Source organism: Sycon ciliatum, chromosome 1, assembly GCF_964019385.1.
Source record: "Sycon ciliatum chromosome 1, ocSycCili1.1, whole genome shotgun sequence".
NCBI classification, from domain to species: domain Eukaryota; kingdom Metazoa; phylum Porifera; class Calcarea; order Leucosolenida; family Sycettidae; genus Sycon; species Sycon ciliatum.
Genome location: NC_088643.1, coordinates 8,116,965 through 8,135,551, shown reverse-complemented (window position 1 = coordinate 8,135,551; position 18,587 = coordinate 8,116,965). Strand labels below are relative to the sequence as shown.

General features: G+C 46.2%; 1 long non-coding RNA gene across 1 annotated transcript; it reads left to right on the top strand.

Annotated features, from left to right (window-relative positions):
* The first annotated feature begins 14,812 nt into the window (after window positions 1–14,812).
* Window positions 14,813–18,569, top strand: LOC135806824 (uncharacterized). The gene is made up of 3 exons (XR_010551296.1): window positions 14,813–14,904; window positions 15,208–15,331; window positions 18,469–18,569. It is a non-coding gene; the product is annotated as an uncharacterized LOC135806824 (long non-coding RNA).
* Window positions 18,570–18,587: the final 18 nt, after the last annotated feature.

Sequence of the window (18,587 nt, the reverse complement as noted above, 5' to 3'; positions counted from 1 at the left end):
TTTCCGGGGGGGGGGGGACTCGGCACACAACGCCGTCTCCTGTTCACACTCGAAATGCAGCCGTATAGTCCGTTTACGTCACGTCGGAATTCTACTTTACTCTTCCCAGGGAATTGTGTGTTGCTCCGTAAGCGTGAGCTTGCGCTATTCCTGCCGACTTGAATTCTCACTTGACTGACTCACGACTACCATCCAGAGCACACGAGAAAACCAAAACGTCCAAGGAAAACTGGCTGTACTATCATAGTGATCAGGTCAAATTGTCAACCGATATGCTTCACGAATTCACAAATAAGTTGTTTTCACTATCAATTTCTGTATTCTTTGTCCTATACGTGCAGCAACGCTATCAACTCAGGCCTCGTTTGGACGTGTCATATTTAGACGCTGCCATAAACCTGGAAATTGTCACCGGTGTGGCCAGCGTGTATCATAGCCATTGCATCGATACTATGCGTTGCATTTACGGCAGCCATGTGGATGTTGCTTTGGTCGGCAGAGCAAAGAAGCAGTCGATTATCACACTGTCGTGCCTAGAGTTGATGCTGCCAGCACAGCTGAGTGATACCACTAGCTGGGACAGCGCTGGCCTGTTCAAGTCACTCGCCGAAAACCATTTACTACATGCTCTAGAAGATCGTGAATTCCTACCAAACCTTTTGCTGAAGGATGTCGACCGAAAACTTGAGGAGATGGAAGAAGAAGAATTTGATGACTTCAACTTTGAACCAATGCAGTACCTGTTTAGAGATGTCACAGATTTGTTCATGAGAGACGGATCGGAGCAAACGTGTCAAGAAGTGATTATCAACTCGATGGAACCACTTATTGCGAGGTTGACCAAATACATGCCTTACGTTAACCGCTCGAGGAGGCTTGTGGAAATTGCGCATTCGTTGCATGATTTAGCCCAGACAGACGCAACTTTGTTATCAGCTCTGGGACTTGAAGATCTCAACGCAATTCCTCTTCCGGATGATGATGATGATGATGATGATGATGATGATGATGATGATGATGATGATGATGATGAGTGGACGGACTCGTATAACCCTTACTACCATTGTGATATCAACTATTGCGACAATTACAATCTGGGCGAAGAAATGGATAAGTCCCGATCATTGATCGACATGGCCGCCAAGCTCTCAGAAAAGCACTCAGTTCTGAGGCTGCTGATAATGGGTAGGCTAAAGACATTGAATCCCGAGAATTACTTCATGGCTCTCAACGAATATGAACAATTCTGGAATAGTTTGTCTGAGTCAAGTCGCCCCAGTCGTAAAGTACTATGCAGCGGCTTGGGAAGCCATCTACTTTCGTCAATATCAGGATTGCCTGATCAGAAGCTGTGGACGAAACTGGAGCTAGTGGACGCCATGAAGAACTATGGAAAAGAACTAGTTTTCCTTGCGCAAGAAGAGCTACCGCTTTCTGAGAAGCAAAGAAGACCAGAATGTGGGCAAGATGACGAAAAGAAAGAAGACGAAGAACGCGCATGAGAATGATCACACCGACACACACGCGCACGCAGACACACCAACTCACGTATAAACATGGACGTACATTTGACACCTCACACTACCTTGTATATTGCAATGTTATGCATCTTTAACTTCGTGATTGTATACCTCCTTATTTTGATAGTCCACTTCGCCCATCCTTGTTAACAGTGTTAGTCACGGTTTGTTCTTACCTTTCCAAGTATTCAATGATGATGATTGACTGTTATATGTTTCGCCGACCGAGCGGGGCAAATGAGGCGAGAAATGATTTCTCGCGCAACAAAATTATTTTTCTTGCGAATATGGAATCTGATGTTTTCTCGTTTTGTTGCTGTTCTGTTTTGCTTGACTCCTTCAGTCAGTTTTTTTTGTGTCTCACCAGTGTCCCCACCCTCCCGCCCTTCATGTCTGCCCATCTTCTTCCATTTCTTTCTTGGCTGTTGATGTGTAGTGGCTATTTTTAATTTTATGCTGCCATGTTGCCACTTGGGGTTATAGTTATACACCCGGTTTTTTCCTTCATTCGTGCGTCCGTCGGCGCGAGGGTTTTTTCCCGGCTGGCTCGGTCCAGAGAAATTAATCTGACGGCCCCAAGTGGTGCTTGTTCTTGTTTATTTATGTTAGATGAATTTACAATTTTTTTCCTCCTGGAGTCTGTACCCTGTTGTTACTCATAGTTTTCTTTTCCATTCCGGTTCACATCTGGCTCCGGCCTACTACACTCACTCTGTGTGCTCCTGCCTCTGTTGTCTGGGTCCATGTCGTTATGTCAGTGCATGTGGAGCGAGAAACATCCTTCTTGTCCTCTTTTTTGTCTGTTCTAGTTTTTGCCATGATTGTACTAAGTTTACGAAGTAGTGGTTGCGACTTCGGCGATGATTTGTCAGAAAGGTTTGCTCCCCACACCGAAGTAAAGTCGGCGGAATAGCGCGAGCTCCGGTGTGGGGAGCAAACCTTTCTGTACAAAGTTTATCATAATAATTATTAGTACTTCAAATACATTTGGAATTACATGTAACGATCGATTGCAGGAGCAAGTCTATCCACAACATGTTTTAATTTTTGGAATTTGGTTGAGTTTTACTTAGTACAGCACATGAATGATGATAATTTACGATACTCTTTGTTGGCTTAGTACAGTGGCCACCGTACTTGAGGAAGTCAGTTGTGAAACAAAAATAATGCAACTACAGCGTGTAGACAATCTGACGACCAAAGCACAACATAGCAAACATGACATTTGCCCAAGGATTGCAGTTTGCAGACCACGCCATGGAAGCAGCGAATACAGAATGTAATATCATACAAAGTGACAAGCAAGGAAGTGGCCATCATACACCAGAAACTTGCAGAAAGTCACACATCCAACAGATAGAGAAGTGAACAGCAATCTGATACAGCCCACACAGGACAAAGCTGACCTGATACTCGTCCTAGGATCGCAAGTGGCAAATCCCTTTCAATGTATATCATGCAGGTTTACGTTAGACGCATGGACAACATCTGACCGTGTCGCCAGCATACAATGTCATCACATGTTTACCCCACAAGTTGCACACATGTACAGTAGAAGCACAATGAAAGCAATGGAAAAGTACGATGTGGTTGCTGATGCATCTTCACACTTCAAATTCAGACTTCAATCTGGTCGTCACGGGATGATATACCTGCAAGATACAAGTGATGAAGAAAGAAAGCAGAAGGTCGTGAGGTAGGCTATGAGTAGCCCTTTCCCAAAGATGCCATAGTTTTTCGCAACTTATGCTTTTCGCAACCGTGCCAAAACAAGTGCTAGTTGCTGAAATCGCATCCATATTTTCAGAAAAAGCTCAAAAGTTGCCAATATCGCAACTCAAAATTGGAGAGTTCTTGTGCAAAACCTACAGAACAGGGAGCAGAAATAGCAGAAATGCAGCGATGCTGCGACAGCAAACTCGTACACCCCTTCCTGCTGTGAACCACCACTTTACACATTGCCAGTAGCCTGTTGCATGTATCCTACATGTACATCATTACAGTGCACGGAAAAGGGAATGTACATAATTATCATAACTACCGTTGATCTACTGTTTCTCAGAAATGAGCCTGAAGGCAGGCGAGAAATGAGCAAGCACGAGTATGTATTTGTCCAACAATGCAACATGTAGTCGGTGACTTGACCTTTTGACCCCATGCCATAGGCCCATTGCGTAATGATGTCATGCGTAGGTCTACGCGACCAACCTGGAAAGTGAAAGTGCCGAGTTGTGGGCAGAAGCAAATCTCGGCCTTGTATTTGGAATGTCAGCTTCTGCAAGGAAAACTTTTCGTAGTCTTTTGTTTGTCGGAGATGGAGGCGCAGGCTGTGAAGCTCTCCGAGGACGATGTGCCTGGAGCATCGTTAGGTCGGAATACTGATGGCTCTCAACGCTTGGCAAGTCAACTTTCCGTGAAAGAATTGAAGCGTTGGCTAGCTTGCCGTAATGCTCGTCGATCGGGAACGAAACCTGAATTGCTGATAGTGCTAAGCTACTGATGGTGCTGTCCCTGCTGAAGTTGATGACGAATGGGAGGATGATGAAGGGGAGGATGACGAGGAGGATGGTGATTCAGGCACAGCCAAGTACAGCTCGTTCCGTGGAATAGACAAAGGGTTCAGGTTCTTCAAGTCAGGCCACATCCAGAATCCAGTTCAATTCACTGCCTGTCTTTCCACAATTCTGTTTTGTACGCTGCGTCGTCCTGCCCTCTTTCCATAAGGACAGGAAATACAACTTTCGCCGGGATATGCTGCACATGCTGGCGGTGTGTCACATGTCCCTACGGTTCTCACTGCCTACTGCACATGCCCTGCTGGGTTAGCTGGTTCCTGTAACCACATAGCGGGCCTATTATATGCATTGGAGGACTTTGTAAGGCTTGGCCTGCGTGAAGAGGCAGCCAAAAATTGTACTGAGAAACTTATGCAATGGAATCATCCCCGAGCAGCACGCGTCAAGGCCAGCAGAGTAACGGAAGTCCACCTGAAGAAGGACACGTATTCAGGCAGAGATCTTGGAGAAAAGAAAAAGAGCATCCCGTTTGATGACCCAAGGCCTACAAACCGCAGATTTGTCAACCCTGAGGCAGTTGCCAGGCTGCGTAATGACTTGGAGCGCGTTGAGGAGAAGGCTCTGGCAGAGGACAAATCGGGAAAGATCAAGATGTATGGCAGCTCATGTTGGCTAAAGCTACTTGAACATTCTCCTGTCCCAAGCTCAGATGACTCGTAATGTGACGAGGGCAGCAGCAGTGAGTCAGACAATGAGCGCCAGATGGGTGTACCAGAGTCTTCTTGTGAGGCACCTGTGCCTATGGCCGCTATTGATCCGGAATCACCTGCTGATTTTTATGAACACCGTGTTGCTGTGTCCAGTGCCTGTGCAGCTGAAATTGCAAGGAAGACGAACGGACAGTCAACTAACCTCTCCTGGTACAATGAGCGGTGACTACGAGTGACTGCAACACTTGTTAAGAGCATTGCAAGCCGACGAAGTGATGATTTCTCCACCATCATCAACAGGAAATTGGCTCCACCGCAGCATTCTACAGCGGCTATGAAGTATGGCTTAGCGCATGAACGTGATGCTGTCAAAGCCTACATCACACGTGCACAGACTTCGGATGTTCCTGTTGTCGTCGAATCCTGTGGCCTTTTCATCCATCCAACCAAACCATGGCTTAGTGCTTCGCCTGATGGTCTCGTCATGGTCAATGGCAAACTGCAGCGTGTGGTGGAGATCAAGTGTCCTTTCACCATGCGGAATGGTATGTCGCTTCGTGAGTTTGCTGGACGGCGGACTTCATGCTTGACGGATGTTGATGGCAATTTGGTCCTCAAGCGAACGCACACCTACTACTACCAAGTTCAAACGCAGATGTATGTTTGCGGTGTGGAGGCTGCCCATTTTGTCATATGGTTTCCACATGGTCTGTTTTTAGAAACTGTCGCTGTTGATCACTCCCTTGTGAAGGTGTTTCTGCCCCGACTGGAGAAATTTTATTTCTCGCATTACCTTCCGGCCGTTCATGCTGCTCTAATGCGATGTTGTTCTTAATGTCAACACTGGACTTCTTTGGAACTTTCTTTTCCTAGTTACTTCACCATAGCACTCTTCGAGAACTCACAATCTTCGTTCAAAGTGATTGTTTTTCCATTCAATCATAAAAATTAATATACAGTTTGTACTCGTGGAGTACTGAATACGATTAGTAGGCGTCTGAGTACTGGCGGGATAAAGGACTGGTTTATTGGATGTGCCAACAGGAAGCACTAGTAAAAGGAATGGCAGCTTAGAACACTGTAGGTGACGAAATACAATTGTAGTATCCCTGCCCGACCAATACGGAAGCAGTACGGAACTAATACGGAGCTTTGCCTGATGTATATTTAGTGTATCTCCGTATGTAAGCGTTAGGCGTCTGCTGCATATAAGCGGCTGCGCATTTCTGTTTTGATGAAGATGAGATTTTGATGATAACGAGCTATTCAACCTCCAGGTTTGCACCGGAGAGAAAGTTATTTTTGCCGCTTCTTCTTTCACTAATAATTATATCTCAGGTGTGTACCTGAAAGAAGTAGAATAAAAGTAATTCTTGTTGATTTCACCGCGCCTACCACTCGGCTACCCATTACATTGGTGGCAGCGGTGTAGTTTTAAATAAAACAACGTGATTCGACCCCAGACTCCGATGGCTCAACCCGCTACAGCTCCGTGCGACGAATCAAGATGAGAATCATGTTTCTTGCCTTCCTCGGCCTGGCACTGCTTATTAGCCTGCAGCTCAGTCAGGGTGCTAGCGTGGATCACCCTTCTCTCCGCACGGCACACACTGGAGACTCCGATGGCGATTCCAAGCGACCCGCTACCTACATCAAGTATACTACCGGTGGTGCTGGCGAAGCTGATGAGGACGACAACAGGCAGGCTGCTGCCCAAGACAAGGAGGGTGTTCCCCAAGACCAGCAGCGTTTGATTTTTCGCCGGCACGCAGTCGGAAGCAGGAGCCCACTCTTCACTTGGTACTTCGCCTCCGTGGTGGGATGCAGATTTTCGTCAACACTCTTCCTGGCTAGACCATCACTCTTAACGTCGCGCAAAGCGATGCTATCGACAATGTGAAGACCACGATTCAAGACGAGGAGGGAGGTCATTTGTCTGACGCCGAGCTAGCCGCTCTGAGTGACCGGCTCAACCAAGATGAAGATAAAACCTGGCTTGCCCTCCGCCGTAGCTCCAGCCGCCGCCGTGGTTACTAACTCTGATTCTAGGTATGGCATTTTCTTTCCTCTCTTCCTTCAGTCTCCCTGTTCTTTTCAGTCTTCCTTTATGCGAGTGTGTGAATCCAGTTTAGTTTGGTAGGCGTCTGATCATGGTGAGCCACGGTTTACCCAGCTAACGTGGGACAATGTGTGTGACAACGCCCCTTATAGTTATAGTGTATTCAGTTCGGTTTTTGAACTGCGATGTTCCTGGCTGTGCCAGCGTTGTGCAGCAAGAGTGCTGTGGATTTTCAGGTCCTATTTGGAGGACAGTTCTTTCCCCTTTTGACCCCGTGAGATCGTGTGATCCTGGTGTGCTTCTACTTTATGATTTGTTATCAGTTCATTTCTTCTGTCTACTCTAAACGTTATCATTTCCGATATATTATTTGCCATCTTCCGGTTGACGCTGTGTTCGTAACTCTTCACTGATTTTTTGAAAATCACGAGGGCGTGATTATCTGTAGGAAGGGAGGGTGTAGTATCCCTGCCCGACCAATACGGAATCAGTACGGAACTAATACGGAGCTTTGCCTGATGTATATTTAGTGTATCTCCGTATGTAAGCGTTAGGCGTCTGCTGCATATAAGCGGCTGCGCATTTCTGTTTTGATGAAGATGAGATTTTGATGATAACGAGCTATTCAACCTCCAGGTTTGCACCGGAGAGAAAGTTATTTTTGCCGCTTCTTCTTTCACTAATAATTATATCTCAGGTGTGTACCTGAAAGAAGTAGAATAAAAGTAATTCTTGTTGATTTCACCGCGCCTACCACTCGGCTACCCATTACACAATATTGGTCAAATAATAGGGTGTGGGGTGGTGCCAAAACAAGAAAGAACAGAGTAATCACAACGCTCTCAACACAGCAAATAGAAAGAATAATGTGCACAGTGCTAAGCTGCACCTAAATAATAAAGTTTCTGGGAACACCACCGTTATCTGTGATAATAATAAAATGTTCGCTTATTTACATAATTATGTACATTGTTAAACAGGACAGGGCGATTTACGAATGAAGGTGTGAAAATTGTATTGACATCGAGACCATATCAGGTAGCAACCAATGTGGGTTGGTAATTGCACAAAACACACGCTGAGAAGACAGCTTGCTCAAGAATATCAAATAAATTGTTGTCAATGACACCATCCAGAAGACGATATTGCATGCTTACTTTGCCCACAACTCGGCACTTTGCCACGGAACGCGATTACATCATATCTCCCAAATATGGGATTACGCAATGAGCTTATGGGCCAATTGCGCCAAGGTTGCGGAGAAGTTGCCAAATAGTTCCGGAAAATGAAGAAAGTTGCGAAAGCTGCGATTTCTTCCTAAACAACGAAAAGTTCCAAAAAAGTGGCCAGCATCTTTGGGAAAGGGCTAGCTATGAGACACCACAAACGGGTCACCTACAATGTACATGTATGTTCAGGGCTAGTGCACTCACACGCAGAATTGTCATAATCGAGCATTTCCCAAACTGAGAAGTGCAATGAAATCCACTTGCATGCACAGGAGCAATTTTGCAATATTATGATGCGCAATTCGACAGGATCTGCGATGCTGCGTGCGATGTGCCCTGCTGTCATGATGGTGACAGTCACTGTGGTATGTTTTGTCAACGTCGCCCCTGCACTCTTCTGTCAAGTCCAAAGTGCTCACATACTTGGCAACGTCTTTGCAGTGATTTACTTTTATCCTAGTTATGTCACGGTAACTTTAATTAAGTACCCACAGGCCGTGTCGATCCGCACATCGTCCACTCTCTCATGTACTTGGCCTGCTTTGTCTGTGTATCCATTTCATGTGCGATCCACAAAATCGACTAGACAGTGGGTGCAATACGCTCTCTATCTGAAGACGTTCTTTTGGCGACATCTCGCCATGTACTTGGCCTGCTTTGTCTGTGTATCCATTTTCATGTGCGATCAACAAAATCTCAATGCACTACAGACTAGACAGTGGGTGCAATACGCTCTCTATCTGAAGACGTGAACCATTTTAAAAAATTTTTGGAAAAGTTATACGTACACCTGAAACGTAATGAAGTACAGGAATAGAGAGAGTGACTACAATACGCTCTCGACCTGATATAGTGATAACGTGTTAGAAGGTAACAGGTCTACAGTCCCACCGTACCCTTCCGACACGACTGTAGACCATTACATTTTTTTGACCTGATAACGTGAGTACAAGACACTCTCCACCTGATAACGTGTTAGTAAGTTAGAAGGTAACTGGCAACATATCAATGGGTTGCCTTACCGTGGTCTAGAGGAGACGTGAGTACAAGACACTCTCCACCTAATAACGTGTTAGTAGAAGGTAATGTAGTGGTGTTAGTTTACAGAGTGTAATGTATTGCCTTCAAGTACTAATGCTCTGGTGTTGCATTGCGTTACCTTAGTTATACATTGGCACCACACGTTATCATATACCACTCATATCATGTCACACCTATATCATGTCACACCTATATCATGTCACACCTATACGATTGGTATAATAGACTAGCAGAGCTACAGGGAGATCTCTCTCTCTCAGCCTGCACACCTAACAGTTGGTCACCACAGGTAACTGGCAACATATCAATGGGTTGCCTTACCGTGGTCTAGAGGAGACGTCTTCGCAGCAATATTTTCCCTCCTGCACATTCAGTCGCCGACACGACAGCGTTTACTGGGCCGTTCCAGTTGCGGAAGACATTCGATTCATCGGGCCAATTCAGCAACAGTTCAATTCAATTCAGCAACAGGGCTGTGGACACACAGGGGGCAGAGGAGAGACATTGTTAGTGGGCAAGAAATATGCAGCGGCAAGTGGCGAGTGCCGCATGGATGTCAAGTTGTCATGCACAATTCAGCTATTACTTACGGTCCAGCTAGTCCTGCCATTGCTCGCTCGTCCTGGTTCCTCCTCGTTCGTCTTCCTGCACGTCTGCACTTCTCCTTCCCCACCGTTGGCTTTGCGGTACGGGGCTGCCGGAAGGAATTCCCACCATGTATCCATGTACATGAAGTCCCACCATGTCTCCATGTACATGTCCACGGTCACGTCAGCAGTTTGTATAGTACCGGAAGGAGTTCCCACGACGTCTCCAAAGGCCTAGAGGGGACGTCTTTGCAGCAATTCTTTTCACCCTGCACATTCATTCCGCCGACACGACAGCGTTTACGGGGCCGTTCCAGGTGCAAAAGGTCCACGTCAGCAGTTCTCAACTATTTCGCGTACGGGATAGTCGCCGCGACAGCGTTTAAGGGGTCGTTCCAGGTGCAAAAGGCATCCATCAATGGCACTTTGCAGTACGGGGTACGGAAAGGGGCCTCCTCGTTCGACTTCGTCGACTTCTGCAGTTCTCCTTCCCGTCAGGGGTACCGAAAGGGGCCTCCTCGCAGTTGTCCTTGCCATCAGGTCCACGTCATGCAGTTCTCAACTATTTCGCGTACGGGATAGTCGTCTTTGTTGTACGCGACATCGGCGTTTACCGAGTGTCATTGGCACAAAGCAGACCGTTGACGGGGTCACGTGTCAAAAAAGTATCAACAATGTGTCGACTACGTGTCGACCACGTGTATAGCGGTACACTCAGCGGTACACTAATTCTCGTGCCATTCTCGTGTCACAAAACTGGAACATCGAGTACCAGTATGGAAAGGCTTCAGACAGGAAGCCTTTCCAATGAATCGAAGGAAACTGGTCAACTCAGAGATCACCCGTCATTGAGTATTCCGTAAAAGGAGGCCTCGACAGCAGAAAAGCTAAATTTAGAAAAGAGGTCCTGTCAGCTTTTCCATTATTTATTCTATTCCACCTAAAATCAGCACACTTTTTCGTAAATGAAAGAGTCAACACAAGAAAATGAATCAAAGGGAACTGGTCAACTCACCTGTCATTAGTAAGTAATATTCCGTGAAAGGAGGTCTCAGCAGAGCCGAAGCGAAATAAGCCAGGAGACGAAATATCCGAAACAGCTCATGCAAGAAGCAGTTCCAAAGAAGGAAGTTCCTCGCGCATGCACATCCGAAAACGGACTGCTCTGCATGCAACACAATGTCTGCCGTGCACGTGCACAGCACGCGGCTAGCACGCTTTGGTAGATCTTTTTTTTTATTAGGGCTTGAAAGTGATGACGTCAAAAACGGCCAGGGAGTAGTAAGTTGACATCAGATTTCTATTTTTGGATCCACTCAGGTGTGACTTTGCTATTGCCTCAGTATGTGGGTGAATAGCAACTCACTCATGTCGTATGCAGGGGAGACTTTTACTTCGCCACCAGTTGTAACCCCGCCCCCAGTAGCCAAATCAGTCAGTTCACTGGTTACACCACCTTGCTGTGAATAAGACGGCTTGAAATGTGCTTGGATCCATACAAAAACTGGATCCAAGTGGATCCAATTTTTGAATTTTTGAAATTGTTGCTATGCTGTGACGTAGCACTTTCAAGCCCTCTACCGAGCACCTTACGTAGATACTTACGTAGCCTAAGTGAAATACCGAGCACCTTACGTAGAAACTTACGTAGCATAGCGATGTCGTTTTTCTGCCATGTGAACACAATAATAGAAAAGCTGACAGGATCGCTTTTCTAAATGTAAACGCGCCATTCATTTTGTGCACAAGTCCATCTCTTCCATTACGGACACTACGGCTTCCATTATCATCCTCGGTGACTTTAATGCTCGGCACAACGAATGGTATAGGCAGGACCCGAACACTGCTGCTGGAAAATGCCTTGTCGAACTGCTGGATGATACTGGTTTTACACAACTTGTACGCGACCGCCCAACACGTTTCTCCGCCGCAGGTCAGAGCTCTTCTCTCCTGGACCTTGTTCTCTGTAACCAACCATTCCTCATCCACAACCTCACCACACTTCCCCCTGTTTCTGATCACTGTCCTGTGGTATTTGATCTCGCAATACAGACTCGTTCCCAGCAACCAGTGCACTCTGATTTGCTCGTGAACAACTATGCAGCCACAGACTGGCCCGCACTTAATAACCACCTTTGGAGCCTCCCTCTTCTCGCTGCTGTACAAGAAGCCAGTAGTACAGATGAAGCATGGGTCTCCTGGCGAACACTAGTTGACACAGCCATATTATCTTTTGTTCCGAAGGTTCGAAAACGAACAAATCGTTATGGAAAGCCTTGGTTCACCTCTGTGCACCATCGCCTCCGTCAACGTCGAGATCGACTATTTGCTGCTGCAAAACGTGTCAATACCCCTGAGTGCTGGGCTGTTTATCGCATTTCAAGGAACTGCCTCGTCGCTGCCATCCGTAAAGCTAAACGTCACTTCTACGACCAGATGTCAGAAGGCCTTCATGCAGATCGAGGATCTTATGACTGGTGGAAGAGAGTCAAGAAAATGTGCCACATCAATTGTCCTCACACCGCTATACCTGATATACAAGGAGTCGATACCTTAGCGGTTACCGACCCTGAGAAAGCGAACATCTTCTGTCAACAGTTCGCCAAGAATAGTCAAGCTACACCGTCGTCGGATGCAGATCATCGTGATCTCGCCATGCCTTCTTCTTCGGAAACATTTGCCATCCGCCCTCTGTCTATCGTAGAAGTATTCAAGGCACTGTCGACCCTAAGTGTGCGAAAGTCTACAGCTGGCAGTCTTCCTAACAGGATCCTACGAGAGACAGCAGAAGTGCTCGCCCAATCCCTCACTGCTCTCTTTAACCGCTGCACCACTTACCGATCCCAACCCCTTGAGTGGAAAGTTGCAATCGTTACCCCAATTTACAAGGGTAAGGGAAGTCGCAATGACCCTGCTAACTACCGGCCGATATCTCTGCTGAATGGTGTGGCAAAATGCTACGAAGCGTTAATCAGCCGCCAGGTGTACGCGTTTGTAGCGAAACACAAACTACTGTCGCCGAAACAGTTCGGGTTTCGCCACCACCGAAGCACGGTTGACCAACTTGTGCATATCACATCAACTGTCAGCTCTGCATTTGATAACCGGGCCCAGTGTGATGCCGTCTTTCTCGATTTCTCGAAGGCATTTGATCGTACCAGCCATCGCCTCCTAGCCTCATGTCTGTCCGGTTGGTGTGCACCTGACTCATTCGCGTGGCTGATGGACTTCCTGGAAGGCCGATCGATGTCTGTGCGGGTCGGAACCTCCTTATCAACCCATATGTCGCTCACCGCTGGTGTGCCACAAGGCTCCCATCTAGGCCCTCTATTATTCAACCTTTCTATCAACTCCCTTCCCAGCATTCCCCAATCCAGCGATCTGACTCTGTTTGCGGATGATTCCAACATGGTCTGCGTTTCTCCGCCTACTGTCGTACCCGCCGCGCACACTGCCTCCCTGCAACTAGACCTTGATAGATGTGTGAACTGGTCCCATAAAGCTAAAGCAGTTTTCAATGCTAACAAATGTGTCCATGTTCCCTTTTGCAGACCTAAATCAAACCCACCTGATCCCAGGACCGTCACCATGGCCGGTACGTTACTGACCCAGCCCTCTTCCCACCGCCATCTGGGCATCATCCTCACTCCTTCACTCAATCTGTCCCCCCATATTCAACACATTACCAGCAAATTTCGAGGTCGGGTTTTTCTTTTAAACCACATGTCCAACTTCCTTCCTTTTCCTGCTGTGAATCTTTTGTATAAATGTTATGTTCGTCCCCTCCTTGAATATGCTGTTCCCGTTTGGATGTTTTCCGTTTCAGCCACCATGTCCACAACCCTTGATAAACTGCAGGCTACTGCTGCTAGAGCATACTTAAATAGTAAACTCAAGCGTCGGCCTGACTGGACGACTTCCAAAGAAGACCTCAATGTTCTGTCCTCTTGGGAATCGTTAGCATGGCGACGGCAGATTCTTGGCCTTGTCTATTTCCACCATGTATTCTCCCAATTCCCCTCCTTGTTGTCTCACTTTCAGCTACCCTCTTCCCAAAGCAGTCGTCACCCTTCATCCATAATTCTTCCTAAAGCTGGCACCTTCTTCCGTAAATCAACCCTTTTTTCTTTGAGTGTTGCCTGGAATAAACTTCCTGAAGATATTCGTTCACTCTCTACAACAGCGAAATTTAGTATTGCTGTTCGTCGGTATCATTCGCAATCTATGTTTTCTTTGAAAGGTATTCCTGACTTTTGTGTCTAGGCTAACCACATCTATGATAGTTTCAATAGTTTGTGTATATGTCAGTTATAGTAGTCCGCAATGCTGCTTTTCTAATTCTCATTATGATTAGCATGCAATGTACTACCCGAAGTACTGAATTTACTTCTTCTGTACTCTATATTCTAATGTATCTTCTACCTCTTCTCCCTTACGAACATACTTTCTCATTTTCCATACTTACTTAGGAGACTCCCTTCGATAGGCATCTATTTGCCTCTGGAGGATCCCTGAAATAAAAATCAATCAAAATCAATCACATGGCGGGTTGAAATCTGACCCGGGTCGAACTCAACCCGGGTTGAAACGCCTCATGTAAACACAGCCCAAGAGAAATTGTACAGTAGCACTGCAAGGAAAGCTGCCTCACCAACAGGCACACACACCAGCACGGACGGTAGTACACGTACTACTACAAGAAGTAGTACCCCTACGGCCAGACCTGACCTGCCCGCCAAGCCTCAAACGCAAGATACAAGCACTAGCAACAATGGGTGGCAAAACCCACACCGCCGCCGCCGCACTGAGGTTGCACACTGACCAGGCTGAATCTGAACAATGAGTAAACCAACACCTCAACTATTTACTTGACCCTAACGCAACGCCCTCGGTTTTTCGGCTCTACACAATCACAACGTCATATACCGGTACAATCAAGAGTACAGAGACATGAGACATGACTGTACTCTTGGAACAATGCATAAGGTTGCATGCCGGCATTATTCCTGCACCCCCTACCTAGAAGTACTTTTCAGCCAAAGTAGCCCCTTTTGACCTTTCGCCTTCCACGCTCTTTCCCGATTCGTAGTACGTGTACTTTCGCTGTCTGCATATAAAAGCTGCCGGGTTATCGGAGTCTGTTCACATTATTATTTCGTGCTTTCCTTCCTTAGTTTCTTACTCAATGCTGCCGATACAGTCCAGTAACGTTACATGTCCCGTTGTCCTATCTGTGAGCCAGGTGAGTAAGCCGTCATGTAAACACAATGGCGACGCATTTTGTTCAGGAAATTGTGTTTAGAAGCAAATGCAGGTCTTTTGTAACTTCTCCCTGGAATAATCATCTCTCTTTGTTTCGGTGTCCCTGAGTCTTTCTGCTCCTGCTTGTCTAGCATTCTTGCACCGGAGAAATTTCAATACAATACATCTATTCCTTGCCCTATTCGTGTTGTGCCTCCTTGATCGCTCGGCTTCCCACTACATTAGTTATCGTGAGTTGTGCAGTGACTGGGTACACTGCAATTGTGCTTCTGGCTCGTCGTAGATCTACATGTCAAGCGTATCGCTCCAAGCATTTGCGAAGTAAGCCAAGCAGACCACACAAGGCAACGGACAAGGTAGAAAAGAACAAGAAGACCAAGAACCCCGGTGAATCTAATCCTTACCAGGTAAGCCCATCAGATATCTACTCAAACTCACCATAATGAACACCAATACCTTTATCATCCCTGGATTCCTTGACCATAATACTACTAGTACTGCGCCCCACCCCTACCGTTTCTTGTTCCATTCACAATGTCACGAACATCAGTCGTGATCATTTTATGTGCCCCTTTTTTGGCACCAAGCGATTCCCTTTTGTATGCACCCAGCCATTTCTGGCTGTTCTGCAGCTAGCAGTGTGCTCTACTTGCTCTCTGTTGTATGCATCTACCCGTTTCTGGCTGCCGTGCATGTCGCGGTGTGCTCCCCTTTCTGCGCATGTAACCATTTCTGGCTACCATGCATGTCGCGGTGTGCTCCCCTTTCTGAGCATGTATCCGTTTCTGGCTGCTACAGCTCGCGTTGCGCTTCCCTTGCTCTCCTATGTGTACACACGTCCATTTCTGGCTGTAGCCGCATGCCTATTTCTGCCTTCGCGCTGACCCCTGAGGAATCGCTTGAGCCTAGTATGGATCCAGTGATCCGAATGTAGCGTCGTTCCCAGCAAGAACTTGCCGACTTTATATTTTGTTGCTCTACAAGCAGCTTTTCGCGAGTCTTCTTCGTGTCTCTTCTTAGAGTAGAGACCAGTTTTTTCTGCTCTAATCAGAAGCTCAGAGCTACATCAATAGCAATAATAAAACCTTATAAAAGACCAAAAAAAACTCTTGTCGATGCGATGACAACGACGACACACAATCTCTTCATATTTGAGTTTCAAAGTTTGCAGCTTGTTCATCAAAATGGACGAGATTGCACAGATCGCCACTTGGGCAAATCTCCTCGAGCCAGATTCCCTATACCAACTCCTCGACTACTCTCTAAATAGGTACGATCGGCAGCAGGCGATGACATATGCCTACTTGGCATGTCAAAGGCTTTTGAAAAAGTCAGTCACCCTACGCTGCTGGAGTACCTGCTCGACATTGGCGGTTCTGGAACGGAATTTAAAATTTGCTTTGCCAACTACAGTATCTCTGCCATCGAACCCAGAAAATGCGCATTGCAACCAAGGACGGACCCTGTTTTTTTTCTACTTCACTATATATTTTATTACTTTACTTGGGCATTCCCAACAGACCCTAAGGTCTTCCTACAGGGTGCCCAAGATGAATGAATGTGTTAAGTTCCTGGCGAAATGAATAATTATTGGAGATAGGATTTGTGCGAAGGGATTCCGTCGGGAAGCGCATTGAAGCGGTCAGCACCAAGGAATGAAATAGATTTGTATCCAGCTTGAGTTTTCACAATGGGTAAAGAAAGGGAATTATTGCCTTTGCCACGGGTGACTCTATCTGTGTGAGCGAAGTCACCGCGAAGGGAGAACATGTCAGAGAGGAGTAAACTGCAGATGCCAGGGAGATTTTTGTCCCACGTACTACGTATGTGTTTTACGTGTGTGTATCACGTGATACCGACCTGTGGGGATAGGAGAAGTCCTGCGGCGCATCATTGGTAAATCCATGAAGACACTCCTCATGGATGACATCACTACCGCTGCTGGGGCGTCCCAACTTTGTGCAGGACACCCGCAGGAAGTGAAGCGGCTATCCATGCCCTGAGACAAGATTTTACCTCTTTCTTATCTAGCCGCCGACCGCTGGAACTCAGTTCCGGCATCGGTCCGCCTTGCTGCTTCACCAAGCCAATTTCGTATCGCAATCCTAGATTGGCTAGGGTACCCCGTAAGGAGACCATAGGTCTGTGGGGACTACCCTAGAGAAATATGAATAAATACTTTAGCACTTCCTTTTTTTTGTTCACACTTTTAATTATGCTGTTATAAAAGGTTCTATTTTGTACACAGTACCCTCAATTCCGATACTATTCACTGATAGGCGGAACACGAAAATCGATTTTGAATAACATAAAAATCCTTAAAAATTTCCATGAACTCGTTATTGTCTGGCCATGTCTGCATCGATTATACTCTTAATTGCACTAATAAAATACTTTAGTATATATACTATACGTGCCATGAAAAAAAATAATAATAATGATGACAACAAACAGGAAGAAGAAGCACAATCAACAAGAGAACCGACAAGTTAGAGAGCTCTGCATAACGCAAACAGCAAAGGCGATACCAACCACGAGAGTGCTAAACTTCTATGAACAGGAGCGTAATACTCAATCCAGGGACATAACTGCTTCGTCATTCGTAGACTCATCAGCGCAGCAAAGAGAAAATGAGGCCGGACCTGATTTGAATTGAAAATACAATTTTCAAAGCCAGATTTAAACCAGGTCCGAACGTACCTTACCAGAGTGCTCAAACTGAAAAGTCAGTGAGCTATGCATAACGCAAACAGCAAAGGCACTACCTGCATGAGGGTGGTCAACTACTAAAAGAGCAGGAGTGAAATCCTTATTTGGTGGAGAGAACTGTTTCGCTCTTTGTGGACTAATCAGTGCAGCAGAAAGAATCTTCTATCTTCTAAGGCGGCAGAAAAAGATACAAACATGACTGGGACGATTAAATATCTGCCTATAAATATCACGATCATTAGCAGCAGCAAGAGAGAGAGAGAGAGAGACAGAGAGGGAGAGAGACAGAGAAAAACAGAGAGAGAGACAGAGAGAGACAGAGAGAGAGAGAGAGAGAGAGAGAGAGAGAGAGAGAGAGAGAGAGTGAGAGAGTGAGAGAGAGAGAGAGAGAGAGAGAGAGAGAGAGAGAGAGAGAGGTGTCTGTATGATTGATGAGTCCAGTTTTGTTTTGTAATTTTAGACCATATACGATGAACTCGTATGGTGAGCCAAGGTTCAATTTATAGAAAGGAAAAGAAAAGTGGACATAATAGCATAACGTTTAGTTCCTTCGTCCTTTTTCTTTTCTGTACATTTATGATGAGGACGACTGTAGGATTTTGATACAGGAAACATTCCATCCAAAAAATAGTGCGAGGGCTTGTAGTGATGGTTTGCTGATGCAACTATATGATACTATCGACCAGCTATTCTTTATTGATAAAGTATGTTTCTATATGCCTGGCTGCTTTTATGTTTGCCATTGTGCATGTGTTCCTCTTCATGTGTGTGTGTGTGTGTGTGTGCGTGTGTGTGTGTGGGTATGTGTGTGTTTGTTGGTTGTGTGGACGTTCAGGTCATTCCGTTGAGGACCGGGAATACAAGGCCAGGCTTCTGAGCAAACCTTGGCAACGGACGGTCAACAGCATATTGACTATTGATACCACTTCAAGGGAATTAACGTCAGCTGCGTGT